This window comes from Chelonia mydas, chromosome 1 (genome assembly GCF_015237465.2).
Source record: "Chelonia mydas isolate rCheMyd1 chromosome 1, rCheMyd1.pri.v2, whole genome shotgun sequence".
NCBI classification, from domain to species: domain Eukaryota; kingdom Metazoa; phylum Chordata; order Testudines; family Cheloniidae; genus Chelonia; species Chelonia mydas.
In genome coordinates this window covers 241,623,865-241,648,192 of record NC_057849.1, presented here as the reverse complement: position 1 = coordinate 241,648,192, position 24,328 = coordinate 241,623,865, and the positions used below count along the sequence as shown (strand labels likewise).

Below are 24,328 nucleotides of genomic sequence, written 5' to 3'. Positions count from 1 at the left end.
TGGAATATCACCTTGGCTGTGTCTGGCAAAAGCTTAGATGGTATTTCTTGGCCAAAACACCATGATATGAGGTGTTTTTTGTGTCCCTGAGAACGCATCCTAAGATACTAATCAATGTTGCAGTTTGCACTGATTGTGTGTTGTTACTGGGTTAGATGTATTTAGTAGGCTTAGTCCAAAATTAGGCTATTATATTTAGGTGTCTGTCTGAGTCTGCAAACAATTAGGTCATGCCTATGCTCGGAAAATAGGCTGTTTTTAAAAACCAGTCTTTGAACATGTGTTTATACACTAATGTAGGTAGAGGTTTTTAACACAGCTTTAAAAACACATTTAGCTAGTCATGTTCAACACGTTGGCTTAGTATTTAGCAGTTTTTAAGTGCATCTGCTTGGAAAAACGTTACACTGCTTTCATTAGGATTAGCTGTGAAAGGATGCAAATGTATTCAAAACAATGGGGGTAGTACAGCTTGTTCGTACGAAACAGTTGATGTTAAGCTGAGTTCACAGTGAGCTCTTTATCATGAGCGTGCACACACGCACAGTATGGGCTTGATGCTAAGAAGTACTGGTTGCCCATTTCCTCAAATAAAGTCAATGGGAACTCTGGATATTCAGCACCTCTGAAAAATCAGACTCAATGTGTAACTGTAAACCTCGGGTGATGACAGCTAGTATATTTTTACAGGTGTCAGTCAAATACAAAGTTAGTTAGCTATATTCAGTGTTTTTTTTTTTTTCTGGCAAAAATCTGCACCATGAACTTGCATGCTATAATTTATTCCAAAGCGCCCTCATAGAATACCAGAAGGAACTCGTTCAAATTTTAACAAAGTAACCCACCATCTGTGCACGTCCCTACCCCCCATTTTGTCCTTCTGCTGAAAGCTGCTCTTCCCCCTAAAATGGAACAACGTCACATTATGCTATTTTGAAGTTCTGTTTGAAATGGTACACCTGTTTCTCAACACATGATTAGTCAGCCTAAGAAGCCAGAGCCCTTCAAATATAATAGAGAGCTTTTAAACCACATAAAATCAGTAGACTGAAGTTTAATGTAATCACTGCGTAAATCAAAACTATCCTGCAGTTTAGCTTGAAGTTGGAGGACACCTGTATAATGAGAGGGTAGCTCAGTCTGCTTGTTTTAATTTTTGATCATCCTGTGGAGTCTTCTGACAAAATGTTAAGATGGTTGCTTTTGTCAGGCTTGGATGGACAAAGAGGAAAACTTCCTGGGTGGCTTCACAAGACCCCTCTGGGCCACAGCAGATTAAGCATAGATTCGATTTAATCTTTGGTTAGACATCCTGGCTAGCAGAGGGTCCAACAGAATTTTAATCCATAGTTGGGATGTGGGGTCCACCAATGGCAGAGTGAAGTCAGAGGCATCAGAACTGGGGAAGTCGCATAAACTTCCTCTCCATAGCACCATCTCCCTACTAATTTCCCTCAGAACCATTTTTTGATAACCTTCCACACGTGGATGTCCATGTGGACTACTCTATGAAGTAAGGCGCTGCTAAACAAGCGAAAGAATATAGGAATTTTGCCTTTTGTGAGGATTGTACTGAGTGTATTTTGAGAGAGGGGAAAACTTGACTTGCTTAACTTTCTGGGGAGGGGAGGAGCAAAGTTTGCATTTAGACCAGTGGCCCCCAAACTGTGGGGTGCTCCCTCCCACAGGCAAGCCTGCGTGGGGGGTGGGGAGGAAGCACCCTCCGAGCTCTGCTCTGGCTGCAGCCCCTGGCTCCTGGCCCAGCTGCAGCTTTGGCCCCAGCCTCGGCCCCCTTACCTCTGTCCACACACCCCCCTCCCTGGGGGCCACGTCACCGCTCCTGAGGGGGATGCAGACGGGGGAAAGCGGGGGCATGACTGAAAAGTTTGGGGACCACTGACTGACCCTACTCTGAATTTTAAGGGATCTCTAGTATTCTCTCTACTTTTAAAGTGCACTTTAGTCACGCTCAGTTTAATATGAGCATAAGCTTTCATGAGCTACAGCTCACTTCATCGGATGCATAAAGAGCCACTTTATGCATCCGATGAAGTGAGCTGTAGCTCACGAAAGCTCATGCTCAAATAAATTGGTTAGTCTCTAAGGTGCCACAAGTACTCCTTTTCTTTTTACGGATACAGACTAACACGGCTGCTACTCTGAAACCTGTCAGTTTAATATGGTTACCTACAGAAATTTTTGTTCAAGCTGTTCCAGCTTTGGAATCTGTATGGCCATCTACCATGGGTGGGACTTGCATGATGTTGTACCTTAGGGTGCATCCACACAGCAGCTGAGAGGTGTAATTCCCAGCTTGGATAAACATGCGTGCATTGCTAGCACCAAAAAATAGCAGTGTGGCTATGGTGATAGGAGTCGTTGCTTGGGCCAGACCACAGTCCCACCCTACCCGGGTAAGTACTTGTGCAGCTAGCCCAAGCTTCTGCCTGTGGCACCATGGCCATACTGCTGTTTTTAGGTCCTTTTGTGAGCAGAGCTAGTGCATGCTCATCTACCTGAGGTGGGAATTACACCTCCCAGATTCTGTGTTGATACACCCTTTGAATGACTGCTCTTCAAATTGCCTCGCTTCCTGGGGTCTAAGTACCCTTCGACATAATCGACATAAGAATACATAATCTTTTGTCCTAAAATATCCACAGTCTAATACTTCTCCCTCCACTTATTTCAAAATAAATACTTAGTGCCCAATACTTAAGGCTGTATGAGCTATTCCTGAGCCCAAGAGTGTGAAATGACTGAGAGTTGTGGCCTTCAGTACTAAGCTTGCTTATTGTCAAGTTCTTTTTGATATGTAGAGTACTGGAGATGATGCATACAACTGAGTCTTTTATCTCTTAAACCGAGTAGTATGTTAAAATAGCCCCGGGGGAAAATGTATTGTATTCTATTACTGGCTTGAATATATCCTGTGCCTTGCATATGGAAGGCTACCTTAGGTTAAGTAGGCCAACTGGAAGTCTGTGTAAGTACTCAATTGCATATAATTTCATGTGCAAATCAAGGTAATGAGAAATGAAAGGGATTAATCTTCTGACATTAGCTGCTGATAAAGAAATGGTAAATTAATTAGGCTAGTTTTTAATTACCATATATACTTGTTCATAAGCCGAATATTTTTGGTGTAAAAAATGATGCATCAAAGAGCGGGGGTCAGCTTATAAACGGGTCTGGCGCCACTTCCTGCAGCTCCCATTGGCTGGGAACGTCAAACCGCGGCCACTGGGAGCTGAGGGGCTCTGTGCCTGTGAACGCTCCAGGTAAACAAAACGTCCCAACCTGCCAGCGGCTTACCCTGACGGGCCGGGAGCCAAAGTTTGCCAACCCCTGAAATATAGGGTCGGCTTATGAAAGGGTCATACAGTTTTTACTATTTTGACCCCCCAAGATGGATAGGTAGGCTTATAAATGAACGGGCTAATGAACGAGTATATACGGTAAGTTAGTTCTAATTTGCTTAGAGACTGAATATGGATGTTTAAAAAGCCACAAAGCTTAGTTGTTAAGCTAGTGCATGAGCAAAGAGATGAAAGAATGGAGAGAAGCAACATTTCAGGTAAAACTCTGTCCTCTATCCTTCAAATACCTACACCATCTCTTCCCTAGAATGAATAGCTCTGTCAGGTGACCAGGTCTAGTGGGAACAGCTCAAAATACAAGTGATTAAAGTTCACTTTTGTCCATTCCTTACCCCTGAGTTACAAAAACTGCCAATACAGCTAACTCAACATTCCAGGGAAGATACTGTACTCGTAGTCCTGATGGTTCTCCTTCTGTCCCTTGCTAGATACAGTGCTGTAAAGCTTAGATGAGCATGTTCAGAAAGTATTTGTCTGACTTCTTGAGATGGATATCGTTGGACAATATTACTTGCACACCATTTTGCTCCTGAGCCTTTTCATCTTCTTTCAGTTTTCAAATGACCTTTTGTGTGTGTATCACTGTTTCTCAATGATTTACCATACCTCCTTCCTGTCCTTTGACTCCTCTTCTGTGATGGCCCCTCAGTATTTTCTTCCATACCCTGTTTTCTCCTCATTGCAGACAAAACTGTGGGACTATAGACATAAGATTTCTCTCTTATAAACCATTACCCCATTACCTTTCTTACTGAACGGAACCCCTTCAGCTGAACAAGCTTTGTCGAGAAAGGGCAATTTCCTGTGCCGCCTTTGTTATTCACTGCTCACAAAACTGGAGAATTGTGTCTCAAATGTAAGGCTTTAGGGGGTGATCCAGGTGTTACAGAAAGAAATATCCTAGAAGGCTTTCATACAAAACTTCTTATTTGGAGGACTTTCTCAATTTGTTAACTGTGTTTGCTCCTCACTGACCTTCTCCCTTAGTTCTGTTTCCAAAGGCAAAACATTCCAGTTTTATTATAGTTACTTTAATCTTGTAGTAGATGGTTTTTGTTAATAGGCAGACTGTTTCAAGGTTGAGTCCTTCCTATGATCTTTGGCTGCCTTTTTGGAGCATTTCAATAACTGGCTTTATAAAAAGCCTTTTTTCAAGTTGGGCAAATCATTTGTTTCGTTCTGGATTCAAAAATACCTGCCATGTTTTTTCTTCAGTTCACTGGCTAGTACAGTACATTATGAAATATTAAGAGTGAGCCTAAAATCTCTTTATAGAAAAAGGTTAATTAAATTTAATTTAAAACTAGCATCACTTGGAGCTCAGACGTTTTAATGAGGCAGCCATGTACAGTGTGCTTAATACAGATAGCAGTAGATCATGATGAAATATCCATGAACTGTCATAACCTTCCTCTTTTCTTCTCCTTTTTTTTTTTTTTTTTTCTGGGGGGTAGGGGAGTGGTGAGCAATAAGAACTTGGTAAAGCATTAATAGTGCCAGTTAAAGGAATTCCACTGTTCTAGAGTCACTTAGTTATTTACATGCCACATGGCATCTTCAAGCATGACCTTCTTCATCACCAGAATATTGTCAATGATCTGTTAGTGCATGAAGTAATACATAATTCCCTTACTGGAAGCTGTCAAAGACTTTATAAGAAGATTAGGCTTCACGACATCCACAGCGATCGATCCCTATTTGACAGATGAGCTGAGGCTCAGATTAAAGGTTTTGCCCATTTCCTTGGGTTAATCTCCTAGACCACACTCCCTCCGTTACCTTACATTAAAGGAATCCTGCACAAATTTGGTAGGCTTCCACATGTGGTGAATGGCTTTCTTGAGCAACCTAACAATAGCAGACCAATGTGTTTGTGATTTAAAGGCCACTACTCAAGAGGGAGAAGACCTGTCTATCAAATAAGAGTTGGAAATTGAGTTAATCACACTTAAAAAAAAAAAAATTGCTTACATAAGGTAAATATGGGAACACCTCTAAAATATCTGGTAACTTCAAACTATTTTACTTTTTTTTTTTTTTTTTAAACTTTCTCTAGAGTACTGAAAACAGACTAGTTTCCATCATTCCTTTTTTCCTTGTGCACTAGCTTTGACGTTTTGGACTTTCAAATGCTAGAAATGAATATTTGTTTAAATCAAAACAAAACCGCTATTTTAAAAACATTGTTTTCTTTTTAATTAACACTTCCATTATATTGGAATTTGGACAAAATTTAAGTTTTGTCCAAAAAAATCAGTGGTGGTTCTCTAAACAGTTTTAGGTGAACACTGCTGCCTTTTTCTTTTTTTTTTTTTTTCCTTTCTCTCTCTGTATAATTCTTCGAGGTTTTAATATCAGAATTAACTCACAGATGTTTAGCATGCAGATTTAACATGCAAACCTGAATGCTTTGTGTCATTTACCATCTGTAAACATACCAACTGTGGCACTTTTCACCAGCAAGGAGACTAGTCTATCAAAATAAGTATGAAAATGTGAATATGCATCAGATGGAAAAGAAGAGGTTCATTCACGGAACCATTAATGGAGTAACTTAATTGATTAGTCAAATAGAAGGTTAATTGGATTATAAAATGTGGTTTTTTTGTTTTTTTTTTTTATGAGTTGAACAAGGCGTAGAATGACTATAAGAAATGGAACCAAAAAGTGAAAACTGGCTTTTCTGAAATTCCGATTTTTTTTTTGAAAACCTTGAATGGAAAAGCAAATCAAAACAGTTATTGTTAAATACAAAGTTTGAAATGTGTTCATTGCTTGGTGGCTGCCATTTTGCCTGTGGAAAAAGATAAATTGTGAGTAGGATCTTATCCCATTGACATCTGTGAGTGAAAACTCTTAAAACATTCAAAACTTTGAAGTAGTGCTTCACTAGTAACTTGTTATAAGCTTATTTACCATTGGTATTATAGTGCTACCTAGGGGCCTCGATCAGGCATCAGGGCCTCGTTGTGCTAGGCATTGTACAAACGCACAAAGGTGCTCTGAGGAAAAACTGGATTAGAACCAGTTAGTTGCAGGATAGGTGAAAATGTTACCCTTGTTAAAATGATTAATCTAGCACTGTGTGACTTTAAATGAGAATAGGAAAGTTACAAGTATTCAACAAAGCACTTAAAAAAAAAAAAAAAAAAAAAAAAAAAAAAAAGGGACCTAACTACCTATACCTTAATGTTTGAATGCAGTTTTTCTCTCCGGCTAGAGAGAGCATTATCCTAGCAAAGCTCTCTAGAGCCTTCTTTGAGATAAACTTTATACCAATTGGAGGTAAACTATATTGAAGTCTATTGAACTTAGGCCAGACTTTCACAATACTCAGCACTGCAGCTGGGCCAGATTTTTCAGAAGAGCTTAGCATTGAGCCATCTTTGATGGGATCTGCTGGTTGCTGAGCACTTCTGAAAATATGGCCCCTTGATTTGAGATGTTTCTAGGCCCTGGTCTACACTAGGACTTTAGGTCAAATTTAGCAGCGTTAAATCGATGTAAACCCGTACCTGTCCACACGATGAAGCCATTTATTTCGACTTAAAGGGCTCTTAAAATCAATTTCCTTACTCCACCCCTGACAAGTGGATTAGCGCTTAAATCGGCCTTGCCGGGTCGAATTTGGGGTACTGTGGACACAATTCGACGGTATTGGCCTTCGGGAGCTATCCCAGAGTGCTCCATTTTGACCGCTCTGGACAGCACTCTCAACTCAGATGCACTGGCCAGGTAGACAGGAAAAGAACCGCGAACTTTTGAATCTCATTTCCTGTTTGGCCAGCGTGGCAAGCTGCAGGTGACCATGCAGAGCTCATCAGCAGAGGTGACCATGATGGAGTCTCAGAATCGCAAAAGAGCTCCAGCATGGACCGAACGGGAGGTACGGGATCTGATCGCTGTATGGGGAGAGGAATCCGTGCTATCAGAACTCCGTTCCAGTTTTCGAAATGCCAAAACCTTTGTCAAAATCTCCCAGGGCATGAAGGACAGAGGCCATAACAGGGACCCGAAGCAGTGCCGCGTGAAACTGAAGGAGCTGAGGCAAGCCTACCAGAAAACCAGAGAGGCGAACGGCCGCTCCGGGTCAGAGCCCCAAACATGCCGCTTCTGTGATGAGCTGCATGCCATTTTAGGGGGTTCAGCCACCACTACCCCAGCCGTGTTGTTTGACTCCTTCAATGGAGATGGAGGCAATACGGAAGCAGGTTTTGGGGACGAAGAAGATGATGAGGAGGAGGAGGTTGTAGATAGCTCACAGCAAGCAAGCGGAGAAACCGGTTTTCCCGACAGCCAGGAACTGTTTCTCACCCTTGACCTGGAGCCAGTACCCCCCGAACCCACCCAAGGCTGCCTCCTGGACCCAGCAGGCGGAGAAGGGACCTCCGGTGAGTGTACCTTTTAAAATACTATACATGGTGTAAAAGCAAGCATGTGAAAGGATTACTTTGCCCTGGCATTCGCGGCTCTCCTGGATATACTCCCAAAGCCTTTGCAAAAGGTTTCTGGGGAAGGCAGACTTATTGCGTCCTTCATGGTAGGACACTTTACCATTCCAGGCCAGTAACACGTACTCGGGAATCATTGTACAACAAAGCATTGCAGTGTATGTTTGCTGGCGTGCAAGCAACATCCGTTCTTTATCTCTCTGTGTTATCCTCAGGAGAGTGAGATATAATCCATGGTCACCTGGTTGAAATAGGGTGCTTTTCTTCAGGGGACACTCAGAGGAGCCCATTCCTGCTGGGCTGTTTGCCTACGGCTGAACAGAAATGTTCCCTGCTGTTAGCCACAGGGAGGGGGGAGGGTTGAGGGGGTAGCCACGCGGTGGGGGGAGGCAAAATGCGACCTTGTAACGAAAGCACATGTGCTATGTATGTAATGTTACCAGCAAGGTTTACCCTGAAAGAGTGTAGCCAGTGTTTTATAAAATGTGTCATTTTAAATACCGCTGCCCCTTTTTTTTTCTCCACCAGCTGCATGTGTTTCAATGATCACAGGATCTTCTCCTTCCCAGAGGCTAGTGAAGATTAGAAAGAAAAAAAAAACGCACTCGAGATGAAATGTTCTCCGAGCTGATGCTGTCCTCCCACACTGACAGAGCACAGACGAATGCGTGGAGGCAAATAATGTCAGACTGCAGGAAAGCACAAAATGACCGGGAGGAGAGGTGGCGGGCTGAAGAGAGGGCTGAAGCTCGAATGTGGCGGCAGTGTGATGAGAGGAGGCAGGATTCAGTGCTGAGGCTGCTGGAGGACCAAACCAGTATGCTCCAGTGTATGGTTGAGCTGCAGCAAAGGCAGCTGGAGAACAGACTGCCACTACAGCCCCTGTGTAACCAACCGCCCTCCTCCCCAAGTTCCATAGCCTCCACACCCAGACGCCCAAGAACACAGTGGGGGGGCCTCCGGCCAACCAGCCACTCCACCACAGAGGATTGCCCAAAAAACAGAAGGCTGTCATTCAATAAATTTTAAAGTTGTAAACTTTTAAAGTGCTGTGTGGCATTTTCCTTCCCTCCTCCACCACCCCTCCTGGGCTACCTTGGTAGTCATCCCCCTGTTTGTGTGATGAATGAATGAAGAATGCATGAATGTGAAGCAACAATGACTTTATTGCCTCTGCAAGCGGTGATCGAAGGGAGGAGGAGAGGGTGGTTAGCTTACAGGGAAGTAGAGTGAACCAAGGGGCGGGGGGTTTCATCAAGGAGAAACAAACAGAACTTTCACACCGTAGCCTGGCCAGTCATGAAACTGGTTTTCAAAGCCTCTCTGATGCGTACCGCGCCCTCCTGTGCTCTTCTAACTGCCCTGGTGTCTGGCTGCGCGTAACCAGCAGCCAGATGATTTGCCTCAACCTCCCACCCCGCCATAAACGTCTCCCCCTTACTCTCACAGATATTGTGGAGCACACAGCAAGCAGTAATAACAGTGGGAATATTGGTTTCGCTGAGGTCTAAGCGAGTCAGTAAACTGCGCCAGCGCGCCTTTAAACGTCCAAATGCACATTCTACCACCATTCTGCACTTGCTCAGCCTGTAGTTGAACAGCTCCTGACTACTGTCCAGGCTGCCTGTGTATGGCTTCATGAGCCATGGCATTAAGGGGTAGGCTGGGTCCCCAAGGATACATATAGGCATTTCAACATCCCCAACAGTTATTTTCTGGTCTGGGAATAAAGTCCCTTCTTGCAGCTTTTGAAACAGACCAGAGTTCCTGAAGATGCGAGCGTCATGTACCTTTCCCAGCCATCCCACGTTGATGTTGGTGAAACGTCCCTTGTGATCCACCAGAGTTTGCAGCACTATTGAAAAGTACCCCTTGCGGTTTATGTACTCGCCGGCTTGGTGCTCCGGTGCCAAGATAGGGATATGGGTTCCGTCTATGGCCCCACCACAGTTGGGGAATCCCATTGCAGCAAAGCCATCCACTATGACCTGCACATTTCCCAGGGTCACTACCCTTGATATCAGCAGATCTTTGATTGCGTGGGCTACTTGCATCACAGCAGCCCCCACAGTAGATTTGCCCACTCCAAATTGATTCCCAACTGACCGGTAGCTGTCTGGCGTTGCAAGCTTCCACAGGGCTATCGCCACTCGCTTCTAAATTGTGAGGGCTGCTCTCATCTTGGTATTCATGCGCTTCAGGGCAGGGGAAAGCAAGTCACAGAGTTCCATGAAAGTGCCCTTACGCATGCGAAAGTTTCGCAGCCACTGGGAATCGTCCCAGACCTGCAACACTATGCGGTCCCACCAGTCTGTGCTTGTTTCCCGAGCCCAGAATCGGCGTTCCACAGCATGAACCTGCCCCATTAGCACCATGATGCATGCATTGGCAGGGCCCATGCTTTCAGAGAAATCTGTGTCCATGTCCTGATCACTCACGTGACCGCGCTGACGTCGCCTCCTCGCCCGGTAGCACTTTGCCAGGTTCTGGTGCTGCATATACTGCTGGATAATGCGTGTGGTGTTTAATGTGCTCCTAATTGCCAAAGTGAGCTGAGCGGACTCCATGCTTGCCTTGGTATGGCGTCCGCACAGAAAAAAGGCGCGGAATGATTGTCTGCCGTTGCTCTGACGGAGGGAGGGGCGACTGACGACACGGCTTACAGGGTTGGCTTCAGGGAGCTAAAATCCACAAAGGGGGTGGCTTTAAATCAAGGAGTAGTTCAGGCAGGAGTTCATGGAGGGTTCCAATAAGAAATGGTGCACCTAAGTTACTGTTCTTCTTGGAACAAGGAGGTTAGCCTGGCCTCTGATTGATACATGGCTAGATTTAGCTCGCTGCACCTTCTCTGTGAGTGACTGCAGTGTGACCTAGAGGAATGAGTCCCCTAGACAGGGGAAGAGGCAAATGAGTACAAAACAAATCTGGTCTATTTCTTGTTTTGATCCACTCCATCTATCTTTTACATCTTTGGCTGGCAGCAGACGGTGCAGAAGGACTGCATGCCATCCACATCTCATGGCTGCTCAGCAGAAGATGGTACAGTACGACTGCTAGCCATCCTCATCTCTTGCCTGCCTGGCAGAAGATGGTACAATACGATTGTTAGCTATCGTCATCTCTTGCCTGCCCGGCAGAAGACGGTACAGTACGACTGCTAGCAATCCGCATTGCCTGCCTGCTCACCATAAGACGGTTCAATAGGACTGACTGCAGGACTAAAGAGAATGACCTGGTCAAGTCACCAAAAATTTAGTCCCTGCGCCCATGTCTGCCCAGGCGCTCCCAGCCGACGTGGCCAGGAGCACCTCGGACATGACGAGGACGGCTACCAGTCGTATTGTACCGTCTGCTGCCACAAGGCAAGGGGTTGCTGCTACTGTGTAGCAATGCAGAACCGCGTCTGCCAGCACCCAGGAGACATACGGTGACGGTTACCCGAGCGGGCTCCATGCTTGCGGTGGTATGGCGTCCGCACAGGTAACTCAGGAAAAAAGGCGCGAAACGATTGTCTGCCCTTGCCTTCACGGAGGGAGGGAGGGAACGGGGGCCGGACAATATGTACCCAGAACCACCCGCGACAATGTTTTAGCCCAGTCAGAGTGCTCCATTGTGACTGCTCTGGACAGCACTCTCAACTCAGATGCACAATTGTTTGCCGTTGCTCTGACGCAGGGAGGGGCGACTGAGGACACGGCTTACAGGGTTGACTTCACAGAGGGTTCCAATAAGAAATGGTGCACCTAAGTTATTGTTCTTATTGGAACAAGGAGGTTAGCCTGGCCTCTGATTGATACATGGCTAGATTTAGCTTGCTGCACCTTCTCTGTGAGTGACTGCAGTGTGACCTAGAGGAATGAGTCCCCTAGACAGGGGAAGAGGCAAATGAGTACAAAACAAATCTGGTCTATTTCTTGTTTTGATCCACTCCATCTATCTTTTACATCTTTGGCTGGCAGCAGACGGTGCAGAAGGACATATTGCCTGCCTGCTCACCATAAGACGGTTCAATAGGACTGACTGCCGGACTTAAGAGAATGACCTGGTCAAGTCACCAAAAATTTAGTCCCTGCGCCCATGTCTGCCCAGGCGCTCCCAGCCGACGTGGCCAGGAGCACCTCGGACATGACGAGGACGGCTACCAGTCGTATTGTACCGTCTGCTGCCACAAGGCAAGGGGTTGCTGCTACTGTGTAGCAATGCAGAACCGCGTCTGCCAGCACCCAGGAGACATACGGTGACGGTTACCCGAGCGGGCTCCATGCTTGCGGTGGTATGGCGTCCGCACAGGTAACTCAGGAAAAAAGGCGCGAAACGATTGTCTGCCCTTGCTTTCACGGAGGGAGGGAGGGAAGGGGGGACTGACGATATGTACCCAGAACCACCCGCGACAATGTTTCAGCCCCATCAGGCATTGGGATCTCAACCCAGAATTCCAATGGGCAGCGGAGACTGCGGGAACTGTGGGATAGCTACCCACAGTGCAACGCTCCGGAAGTCGACTCTAGCCTCGGTACTGTGGAAGCACTCCGCCGAGTTAATGCACTTCTGTGGGGACACACACACTCGAATATATAAAACTGATTTCTAAAAAACCGACTTCTATAAATTCGACCTTATTCCGTAGTGTAGACATACCCTAGAAGCTAGAGATAAGAGCAAATGAGTTGCAGTTACAAAGCTCAAGAATTAGTCTTAAAGTGAACCTACATGTTGGAAACAATGATCAAACAGCTGGTCTGGGCAAAAGTTTCTCACCCCCCCCCCCACACCTGCAGATATCTTGGACAGTGATATAAAAATTATTAAACTAATTGTAAACAAGATGAAAACTGATTAGTGCACTTATGCAAGGTTTAGAATACCTTGTCAAGTAACTTTTGAACAGGTTCAGAGAGATGGGTACTCCGCAATTTTTTAATTTTTTTTTTACCTTGAGAGCAGTGATATGGATGCCACAGACGAATGTAGCCACTTTTGCTACAGCTTCACCAGTTTAGATTCCCACCTGCTCTTAGATGCCTTGTCTCATAATTTCAAGGTCCATTACATTTTTAGAAACCATTTCAGATCTTATTTCAACACTTTTCCTTTAAATTGTTTTGCTGTGTACAAATGTGTAGATTTAAAGATGAATATAGAGCAGTTATCTATATTCTCCTAGCAATCTGCATATACTGTAAATCTAGAAGTATTTGCTTTAAAGTAACTGCCATTATATTTATCTATAACCTCTGAGAATAAGGTGAGTGTTTCTAATTGACCAGCAATAGCCCTTGCTGGCAGAGACTGGCTGGGGGGCATGAATGTGTGGCCACCTCTCCTGCACCAAAGTAAAAACGTATAGTATTTTAAAAAGCTGTTACTGGATAATCTGTATCGTGTGTCAAGTCTTAAATATGCATTTTGGCAATTCTCACTGCTTTGTGTTTTAAAAATAGCTACTGTACATTCCTGTTGCTTTTGCTTACTTTTACTTTATAAATATGAACACTTTCTTCTTAAAGTCCTGTTTACGGGATTAACACACTTCTCATCCATATACTTTATTTAGTTTTCATTAAAAATGACATAAAATTTCTAGGCTCTTTCACTTCTTCTTTATATAATAATTGTAGATCATAGCTGGTTCCAGTTCTTTAGTGTACTATCCATTTAGTATATGTTCCTCGTGTTTTCTTCTGTAATTGGCTTCATATATCATACCCTAATTTTTGACTTAATAATAAATCCACACACCATTTTTACATGATTGCATGGTATACCTTTCTCAGTTCTGGAATTTAGTCATCTTTAAATCTTTTATCATATAACATTTAGGATTGAGTGCTAAATAGGCTATAATAATTGAATGTAACAGTCATGTTACCAAAACCTTGCCCTATTTGGGGTCTTGCTCTCAGTCCCCCTCCCTCCCGTCTGTAATATTTTGCAAAGCAATTAAAGGGTAACTATGGTAGTTAACAATCTCTCTCTCAAAATCAGAACTCTGTGCTGCTCACAGTTGTTTTCTATCTCTTATACAAATTGTGGTTGTATTCTTAATCTATTATTGTGCCTACTTGTAGAAACCTGTTGTGGATTTGTTTTTGGTTTGTTGGTGAAATGGCTTGAATGGGATTTGTCACTCTCCGACTCACTCTTGTGGCAGTTGATATAATGGGATAGTATGTTCCCTTCACATGTCTGCCTTCTGTGGTATGACCAGACCTCCTTCAGTTAAGTCTGGTCTTTCTGGCACTGTAACAGTGTTTGACTGTTAATGTTCTAGCCCAAATGCAATCTCATAATTTAACCTACCAGCAGAAGTGAAGACTCTTAAATTAGATTCTTCATTACAGTTTCTATGGTTACATTAGAGGAGAAACCTACTAAATGCAAGCCAGAAGGCCATAAAAAAATGTGCTCTGGTAACCGTTGCTATCATTATTGTCGCTTTACAGTTTCCAGTTTAATTCTTTAGTTTCTCTTTAAAATCTATTCCATTTAAGTGGGAGTCTGTATTTCTGAAGATGAGCTGCTGCTACTTCTAGAAAATATTTTTAATGTTAGGATTTAAGTTTTACGAACCAAACTGAGCATCTCTAACTAGTAAGCTATGGCAACAAAGATTTTTCTTGTGCTTTTTGAATAGACATTTCTCTAGCTGGCTCTGCAAAGGATAGTAGACTTGACTTAAATTGAGAACTGCTTTTTTATGTATGATTGAATTACTGATCTTGATTGAGAGCCAATTGTCTTTTTATGCTAGTTAAAACTGGTTTGTCATTAATTCACATAACACCCTGTTAAAAAAAAAAATTAGCCCATGTTTTATCCACATATAGTTGCTTGTATTGGCTAACGTTAATATTTAATTTTTAAAAATCAGCACCTACCTCAATGCACACTATCTGCTTGAAAATTGGCTTTTTGACTCTTCTCCTGGTTACTGTTAGATATTGCCCTCACTAAAATGACCTGTGGTGATAGAGGATTCTGAAGACACTCTTACAGAATGTAACCAGGCACTGATAAATAAATAGCAAAAAAGAAATTAAAATGAAGTATTTTTCTCCCCTTGTTGCTTTGTGGATATGGGAGGAAAGAGGCCCAGTGGTTGAGGTACTGATGTGAGATATGGGAGACCCAGGTTCAGGTCCCTGCTGTGCCACAGACTTCCTGAGTAACCTTGGGCAGGTCACTTAACCTCTCTGTATCTCCATTCCCCATCAGTAAAAAGGGGGATGATGATGCTTCCCTACCTCACAGGGGTCCTAGAGAGGAGATGGGCACTGTTGGGATACTGCCCGCTGAAAGGTCACAAAATGGTGCCACTACAGCTAAGTCAATCATGGAATTCATAAACATAGATCTATGGCCACTTCTTGTCTGGTCTGATCTGTTCTGTCGTCAGACTATGGGGCTGGAGGGGGAGAGAGACAGATACTGGGTCATCATGGAGGAGGAGCAAAGAAAATCAAATTATTTTATGTAACATACACTTTCTCTACTCATGACTCAAAATCACACAGAATATGAATAAGCATGTGGTAAGAATTCTAAAGCAGGAGAAAGGGGAAAAACATTGTGTAATATTGTTACAAGGAGGTGGTGGGGGAGTACAAACTGTGAATTAAGGATTTGTTTCCCACTCCTTTATTAAACTAATGCTGGAAATAATCAAAAGTGGCTGCAGACTTCATTTTAACTTGCCAGTAGTCCTTGCTTCTATTTATGTTAACATGCAAGAATAAATTGTTGATCCAGGAGCATAAAAAATGGCAATAAATAGCCAATGGGCAAAAACTTCTATGAACCAAGCAATAGAGATGGCCAGGTCTACATAATTCAACATCCTTTTGAAGTTATCACTAAATATGCTGGGGGGGCACTTCTCTGTTTCTGCATTCAGTAGCATAGGTCTTGATACATAAACATTATGTGGATTAATACAAATCTATTTCAATGCCTACTTCTTAACAAAGAGATGACAGAACCCTAAGCTGACTGCTAGTCTTGTATTAAATTTGAGATTTGTACTGTGAATAATAACTTTTTGGCAGAAGTGAATTTCAAATGCCATTGTAGTAAATAATGCCATAGCAACAAATCCACTATGGAGTCAAATGTTTAATTGTGGCTGTTGACTACTAGATTAGTAACTGGGATTGGCTTCTTTCCACTCTGCAAACCTCTTCTACTTTGAATCGGCAAAATTGTCATTCCTGAAAGGTGGTCGTGGTTGATTTTGAGGTGCTTAAAATCTTCCACAGTACTTGCTTTTTATATAATTTATAAATAATTTGTCTTGAATATAAAGTTGGAGAGTTTCTCAGTGGTAACCACACAAAGTAGTTTGCAAATATAGAATTTAACTGAAACTTAGAGTTCAGGTAAATTTCTCTATTTCTAGGCTTTCTATACAGACACCTAGGTGCTCACTCTGATTTGCTTTGTGTCCATAACTGAACATGTGGCTTCAGATTTTTATCTTTTTAAACAAGAATTTCTTCTCCTTTCATTTTGCATCAGTGGAAGGGCTGGCCTTTTCTGTGTGAGTAATATTGTCCAGCAAGAAGGTTTGGTGGCAGAAGGTATCTTCAGCAGTTGCTAGGTCATTCTGCCCTGTCTGTGCTGCTTACTTTGGTGCCTCCAAAGCTAACTTCAAATGCCAGATTTCTTTGCTCCATAGCACGAGGCAGAGGTTCGAGGACATAGTGGAAAATGTCCCAATTCGTCTCCTTCCTTCCAAGATGTAAATTTAGGGCAGCACTATCCACAAGTAAGCAAGCAGAGAACTCTGCCAAACTCTCAGTATCAAAATTTCCAGTCATACCTTGTTAGGCTCTTGGGTGTTCATTTGTTTATAATCTATGTGACCCATACAGTTGCATTGTCAGGCTCTTGTCCTCTGCCTTGGATAACTTCACCAAAGCGTGACACTCCTTCCTCCTTGGCAGACACCCAACGGCTGGAGGGTTGAAGTAAAAAATATTGGTTATCTTTGTAGACAAGGTGGGTGAGGTAATATTTATTGGATCAACTTCTGTTGGTGAAAGAGACAAACTTTTTCGAGCTAAACAGAGATATTCAGGATCTTGCATCAGAGTGCAGGGGATAAGACTGTATGCCTGATCCCTTATATACTGTTTTGAAATGCATTTGACACAGCTCCTTAATTTATTCGAAGACTCTAATGATAATGGCTCAAGAAGCATTGACTTGTCCTCAGAAATGACCCATGCCTGGTGATAGTGGGGGGGAGAGTCAGAGCAGCCAATTTCACCAGCGTTACTTTTTTGCATAGATTCCAAGGCCAGAAGGGACCACTGTGATCATCTAGGCTGACTGCCTATGTAACACAGGTCATCGGTCTTACCTGAAATTTCTGTTTGAACTAGAGCATATCTTTTTCTAAAAAGTCCAGTCTTGATTTTTAAAACTGCCAGAAATGGAGAATCCATTCTTGTCAAGTTGTTCCAATGGGTAATTGCCTTCAATATTAAAAATTTGCAACATATTTCCAATCTGAACTTGTTTAGCTTTACTTTCCAGCCATTAGATCTTTTTATAACTTTTGTCCGTCTGATAAAACGAAGTGTCCGTTATCAAATATTCGTACTCTTAGACTGATAGTCACCCCTTAATTTTCTATTTAAGCTAAATAGATTGAGTTCCTCAAGTTTCACTGTAAGGCCCATTTTCCAGTCCTTTAATAAATCTTGTGGCTCCTATTTGAGCCACAAGAATTTATTAACTATCACTCCAATTTATTAACATCTTTCTTGAAGCATTGACCTTAGAACTGGACAAAGTATTTGGGAACTAGTGCAATCTTCACAACCTGGCACAAAGAGGTAAATATGATTTTTCTCTATTCCTACTCAAGATTCCCCTGTTCGTACATCCAAGGATCACGTTAAATGTTTTGATACAATGTTGCACTGGGAGCTCATGTTCAGCTGATATTTGGCTTTTCCTGAATACAGAAGAGAAATATTCATTGCTTTAAATAAATAAATAAATTCAACCACTTCCATCAAGTAATGGACAAATACCATTATTAGTATTCTACTTGTCCCTAAAAAATAAAACAAAAATTTCCTCTTGTCCTTTAACTTTATTGGCCATAGAGGTCTCGATGTGTCCTTTTGCTTCCCTTATCAATTTTCTACAATTACTAGCTTCTGACTTACATTTATTACTGTAAAATTCCCCTTGCTTTCATCTGCTTTTTATTTTTATAGCTACATTTGCTTTCTGTCTAAGCCAGGTTGGTCTTCTTTCAAATCAATGTGACCTTCCTTTTTTTGGTTGTGGGATTGTGGATTTTTGGCCAAAATTATCATAAACCATTTCCAATTACCATTCACATATTCTTTCCCCCCTCCGCCCCCCCCAACTCTCTCTTCCAGTGGATTTGTCTGAGAATTGCTGGCAACTTTGTGGAACTGGCCCTTCTAAAGCAAATACACACATTACCAGTTTGAACTTTATTTCTATTTGCACATAAGTGTGATCAAGTAACAAACACTTGTACCTAAGCTACCACTAGTTTTAATTTTATAGCTGAAGCTATGACAACTTGTGTTTAAGTGTAATTCCACCTCTGCTAGGGGAACTTGCTATATTGCCACCTGGAATTTGTTCCATGTTGTCTCCTAAACTCTACAGATTAGATATGGGTGCCTTATTTTATGTGGCCTTTGGCTACAGAGTGCATGCGTTAGTAGTCTCTGCAGAGTAGGCTTAGTATGTGGTTTTTACCCAAGATTTCATTTGGTGTTACTACCTAGAGTCTAGGTGTCCATATTGAAACTTATCTTGAGTCTTCATAATTTCTTCTTCTTTGTTCCACCAATGTAAACTGTTCATGTTTTGGGTTATAACCAGTGTTTTTATATCTTTTGTGGTGTTGTGTTGGGATAGTTGATGAAGTTGTTCTAACTGTTGCTAAATTAATATTTGTGTGCGCATGTGGTGTGTGCATGTCTGGGAAAGGGAGTCCTTGTCGCACCAAATCTTACTGGTTTGTTTGCCTACACATCTGTAGTGCAGAGCCTGGCTGCTTATTGGAAGAAAACAAACCTAGGAGTATATGGCTAGACTTCCTCTTCTAAAGGTTTTTCTCAATTATTGGAAAGTGGGAAAATCTCCTTTATGATAGCACTATTAAGATTATATGTTAAGATTGCAGTTACATAAAGTGTGTGTGTGTGAGGAGAGGCTCTGCTTGCTGACTTAGCAAGATGTACGTAGTCTGAGGCAGGGAAAGTTGCTCGTGTGCATGGCTTTTTTTCTGGGTTTGCAGTTTTTTAGATATGCTCAAAGAACAACTCCTCCAATCTAATCAATTTTATGTATAAGTTCTTCAATAAAACCTCTCTTCTCTGCTGCTTCCAGGCAGTCAGGTTCTGCTGTAACTGATTGGGAGGTATCCATATTTCTTGTCACTGGCTGAGTTTCAGCTCTGCATAATTTCTTCCAATGAAATGAGAGTGATAGGAGGAGGAAGAGGAGTCTCAAAAACCCTTTGCTTGCAAATAGACAAATGACTATATTATTTGCCTAGCTATCGAAGTATGCATTCTCTCTCTGACCCCAGGAAAACTGCAGGATTACTGCTGGAGAAGAGAATATGCTGCTATAGTGAGCTGTCTGTGCACATTGTACAAGAATAAAGGTTTATTGGGAAAGAGATTACATTTTGGGGTTTTACCTTAAGCAACCATAAAACTAAGTGGGTTGAGGATTTTTTTATTTGCGGTTTCATAAATGACCTGAGCTCACATGAAACTGGTGAATTTAAAATATTAGACAGGAAAAAGAATAAAAATATGATGAACTATTTTAACAAGGTCCGATACGTCTGCAAATAAATATCAGTCATTTTTGTGTTCTCCACTCCACACTGGGGCCGCCTTATTGCTGATAAAGCTGTGAATAGATACAAAAATCAGATGCAGCACATTTGGTTTGTGACTTATGGTCAGTGTGGCTCATTTTGCCTCCAATTTGATCACCCTGTAGGTGAAGGTCTCCATAGACTGAACTCTTCCTCACTCCCATGTCACACATTGTGGAGTGAGTGATGAGCAAGAATACCAGCCTCAGGGCAGGTGGTTAAGAAGCAGGACACCCCCCCCACCCCAAACTGGTTGTGAGTTATGTGCTTAGATTTCACCAACCAAATAACAAGTGTAAACCTTTTATGCACTATACAGCTATAACATGGAGTCAGATGGTCTCCTTGGGTATTCTGATCTATCTTGCCACCCAGGCAAGATGGATTCTGTGATAGATGGTCACTTTATGCTAAAGATCACAAAATATTCTGGTTACTCCCACCTCCAAAGGACCAGTCACTTACCCCAAGTCAATTTGCCCTTTAGAGCTTGCTCCAAAGAAACAGTTAGTTTTGTTACAGGATTGACTACAAACTAAAGATTTATTAACAAGGAGAAAGAAATAAGGGAGTTACTTACAAGGTTAAAACAGATAGGATTACATTTCATTTGTGTGTATGCTTAAGTTCAAAAAGTAATAGAAGCTTCTATAACAAGTAAGCTTTTATGTCCTTTGTGGCTAACCCAAGCCAAACGGCTTGGGGGTCTCTTGCTTTTGTTTAGGAATCTTTTCCCCTTAAAGTCTAAACAGCATAAAAAGACCCAGATTCCTTCTAATCAGGGATTTGTATCACCAGCTCCCTAGAGCCCAAGCTGATGGGCTGAGCGCTGCTGCATATAACTTCTTCATGGGTAGGGTGGAGGGGAGCAACTGACAGTCTCTCTTCCACAATGGCCCGTTTGGATTCAATAGTGTTTGTGTGTTTTGGAGAGGCAGGAGATAACACCTTCTGTAGGAATCCAGCACTTTGCATTAGGTTAAGTTTTTTCCTGTTTGGTGAGGTGAGTTTTTGAACAAACATTTTACCATTGTAGAGCAAACACTTAAATGTTACCTTTATAGCATGGGATTCAGATACTAGAAGTAGGATTAATACCTGCAGCATCCTACAAGCATTCCATTAAGTCTAAACAGTCTTAGAACACGAATATCTATTTTAACTATACTAACCCACTGGTAAGCCAGACTGATTTCCAGCTATGCCTTTGTCAGTGTTCACTGAGGCTTGGGGCGTTAGCATGAGCTGGCACCTGATCTGCCAGCATCATATTCCCTTTCCTCCCTTCTGTTTTGAGAGTCACTTGGAGCAGTTAGGTCAATGAGATAAAGAATAACAAAGCTCATGATTGATTAATTCAACAAACACTGAACGATTTTCTACCTCCTCTCTGCAGTCTGATATAAAAATTAGCCAATGTGCTGTGCAAGTTAACTCTTCTTTCCCAAATTGTTTTCAAGAGTGCTGAGGGAAAAAATCTGGGAGCTGGAAAAGTGAGGAAATGAGACGGCTACAGAGAGCCAAAGAAGGCGAATAGGAGGAAAAACAGACTCAGACGAAGCAAGTGCTCAGCTGGAAGAAACAAGCTTGGTGCTATGGGGTGGTGGGAGAAGAGGTGAGCTTGTTGGTGAACAAGGGAGCAGTTGGTGGCCAAAAGGGCTACAGTGGTGTTTGTGATGAAAGGGCTCAGTGCTTTGAGCATCCATGGTCTTCTGAGCTGCTTTCAACATGATGCATTGGAACTAAAATACTCTAGTGTTGCATCCATTCAAACATGCTACAGACATTAATTTAAGATGATTAAAAGGTCATATGGTCTGGCTGTCTCATCCAGTTGCATAATCCTGACTTATTAATTGAACTATAAACTGCTGTTTGTGTCATCCAGAATATGACTTGGGCAAACTAAAGTCAAAGTGGCCAAAATTCTTCAATCAGTTTCTCTGAAAAGGACACCAAGTTAGGATGGATTGTGCTATGGAACACACACTGCTTTGGAATTCTTATATATCGGTGACATTGTAACTGGTGTGGTGGGGGAGAAAGTTTCATTACTGGGGTCACGGATTTTAAGTTGTAGAACACTTATGCTTTTTGAAGGGCTAAAGAGAAATGTAAGTATCCTCCCGTTAATATATACTGCAGTAGACTGGGTAACCTCAATCATTTTTGTAAAGCTAACCTGGCTCATGCAATTTGGGTCTGCACATGTGGATGCATACTGTAAAGACTAAATTTGAATGCAGTAGTGCTTGAAGAGTATGATTGTAATATCTTAAAATCAAAAGATCTCTGCATCATTTCATAATTCAAATAACTATCTCAAAGGTAATATTTCATGCAACTATAACCCTTTTCAGAGCAAAGAGTGCATTTTTAAAAAACTAAATATTTTACCGTATTTGTTTCAACAGTCTGTATCTGTTTAGGCAAATACACGTCCCCTGTCACATATCTGAGTCTCACCATCATTAGTGGCTTTTGTCCTCTCAACATCCCTCTGATGGAGATCTGAGGCACAGGGTAGATTGAGTGACTTCCCCAAGGTCACATGATGAGGCCATGTCTACACGACAAACTTTGGTCTGCGGAACTTACTATGGCGGCGTTATGCTGGCATAAGTATGTCGTGTGTACTGCACGTAATCACGAGGAGTGCTTGTGTTGATGCAAAGCGTGGTGCATTATGGATAGGTATCCAAGTGTGTAATCCACCACCCACCCATTTGGCACTTGTCGCTGTCTGCCATCTCTGACAGAAGTATGGAGCCAATACAGCTCTGCATTGTTGTCATGAACGTTGAAAATACAGGATGAATGATCCTCTGGTATTTGCAGAGCCACAGGAAGTACGACGCAATGGGGGAACATGACCATTTCTTTGAGGGCAGATTGCTACCGGACATAGCAAAAAAACATTCACAGAGTAGTTGCACATGGTCAAGTGCTGCTTCGGAGCCTGAGAAATGAGCAATGACTGGTGAGATCGCATCACAATGCACGTTTGGGACAACAAGTGGTGGTTGCAGAATTTTTGGATGTGAAAGGCCACATTCCTTGATCTGTATGCTTAGCTCACGCCAGCCCTCCAGCATGTAGACATCAGAATGAAAGGTGCATTGACAATGCAGAAGCGAGTGGTGATCGCACTATAGAAGCTTGCAATGCTGTTTTGCTAAAGATCAGTGGGAGATGATTTTGGAGTTGCAAAAAACACGTTGAGGGCAGCTGCCATGCAAGTTTATAGGGCCGTTGATTGTATTCTGTTAGACAAGAATGTGACACTCTGCAATGTGTAAGAAATAATGGATGGATCTTCAGCGATGTCATTCCCAAAGTGTGGTGGGGTGATAAACTGCTCGCATATCCCCTTTTTTGGGCACCAGCCCACCTTGTCACAGAGTAAGTCAACAGAAAGGGCTACTTTTCTATGGTTAATGCAAGTGTTGGTGGATCACCAGGGATGCGTCACAAAGGTCAGTGTGTGCTCGTCAGGGAAGGTGCATGACTCTCTCTCATCTTTAAGAACACACGACTGTTCAGGAAGCTGCAAGCAGGGACTCCTCCTCCCACCCCAAGTGGCAGATTCCATTGGTGATGTTGAAATTCCAATAGGAAGACAGGAAAGATTCAGCTACCAGTTTAGCAAATGCAGAAAGACAGCTGAAATGTGCTTTCGGCAGATTGAAGGGATGTTGGTGGTGGTTACTTGCTAGATTAGATCTCAGTGAGAAATGTATCCAAATGGTTATAGCTGCCTGTTGTGTCCTGCATAGTGTGATTCAGAGAGGGAAAAGTTGCTGCCAAAGGGAAGGGGGAGGTGGAACAGCTGTTTGCTGACTTTGAACAGCCAGACACGGGCCATTCAAAGAGCTCAACACGGAGCTATGGGGTTGAGGGAGGCCTTGAGAAGACATCTTTAATGGACAGCCACAATAACATGATATGGTGGACTGTGCTTTATCTGGCCCTGAAGTTTTGGAGGTTGTTAGGAATTGTACAATGTTTAGTGTACATTTATGAATATCACATGATCTTTTAATAAACCTATGAACTATGCTGTGCTTACTGTACAGTTATGATTATTACATTGTTTTCTGTGATCCTGTTGTATTAGAAGCAATGCATACTTTGAGTAGCATTGGGCATTCTGCAGTATATGTTGTAATGAGTTTATTTAAAAAAAAAATTTGCGTACCAAAAAGGTACAGAGCATTATTGTACAATTAAAAGCCCAAACTGTGCAAACTTATAAAATTAATGGAACAGAATTTTAATGTTAAAATGCTAGAGAACGTTCATGTCCATTTCAGCTAAATATAACCCTGACCTGTGAGTTCCACAGTTGGTGATGTGGTATGAAGTGGTAACTATGAAAGAGCACACCCCTGTATTCACATCCTACATACTATTGCAATAATCTTTGTACAAAATATGCCTTGTGAGGGATCATTTGAAAACCAGTAACGCACTGGTCAATAATATCATGATATGTGTGTAGTAACATTTTATGTAAAGTTATAAACATGAGCTGAAAGTAGGTTTGAAATGTGTTCAGCCGTCAGTTCTGGGTAAACCAGTTTCTCAAAGACAAAAGACAAGCTGATACC

General features: G+C 42.3%; 1 protein-coding gene across 3 annotated transcripts in view; it reads left to right on the top strand.

Annotated features, from left to right (window-relative positions):
* The window catches only part of DENND5B (DENN domain containing 5B), a 176,269-nt gene that overhangs the window by 31,517 nt on the left and 120,424 nt on the right, over nt 1-24,328 (top strand). The gene's annotated exons all lie outside the window — the stretch shown is intronic.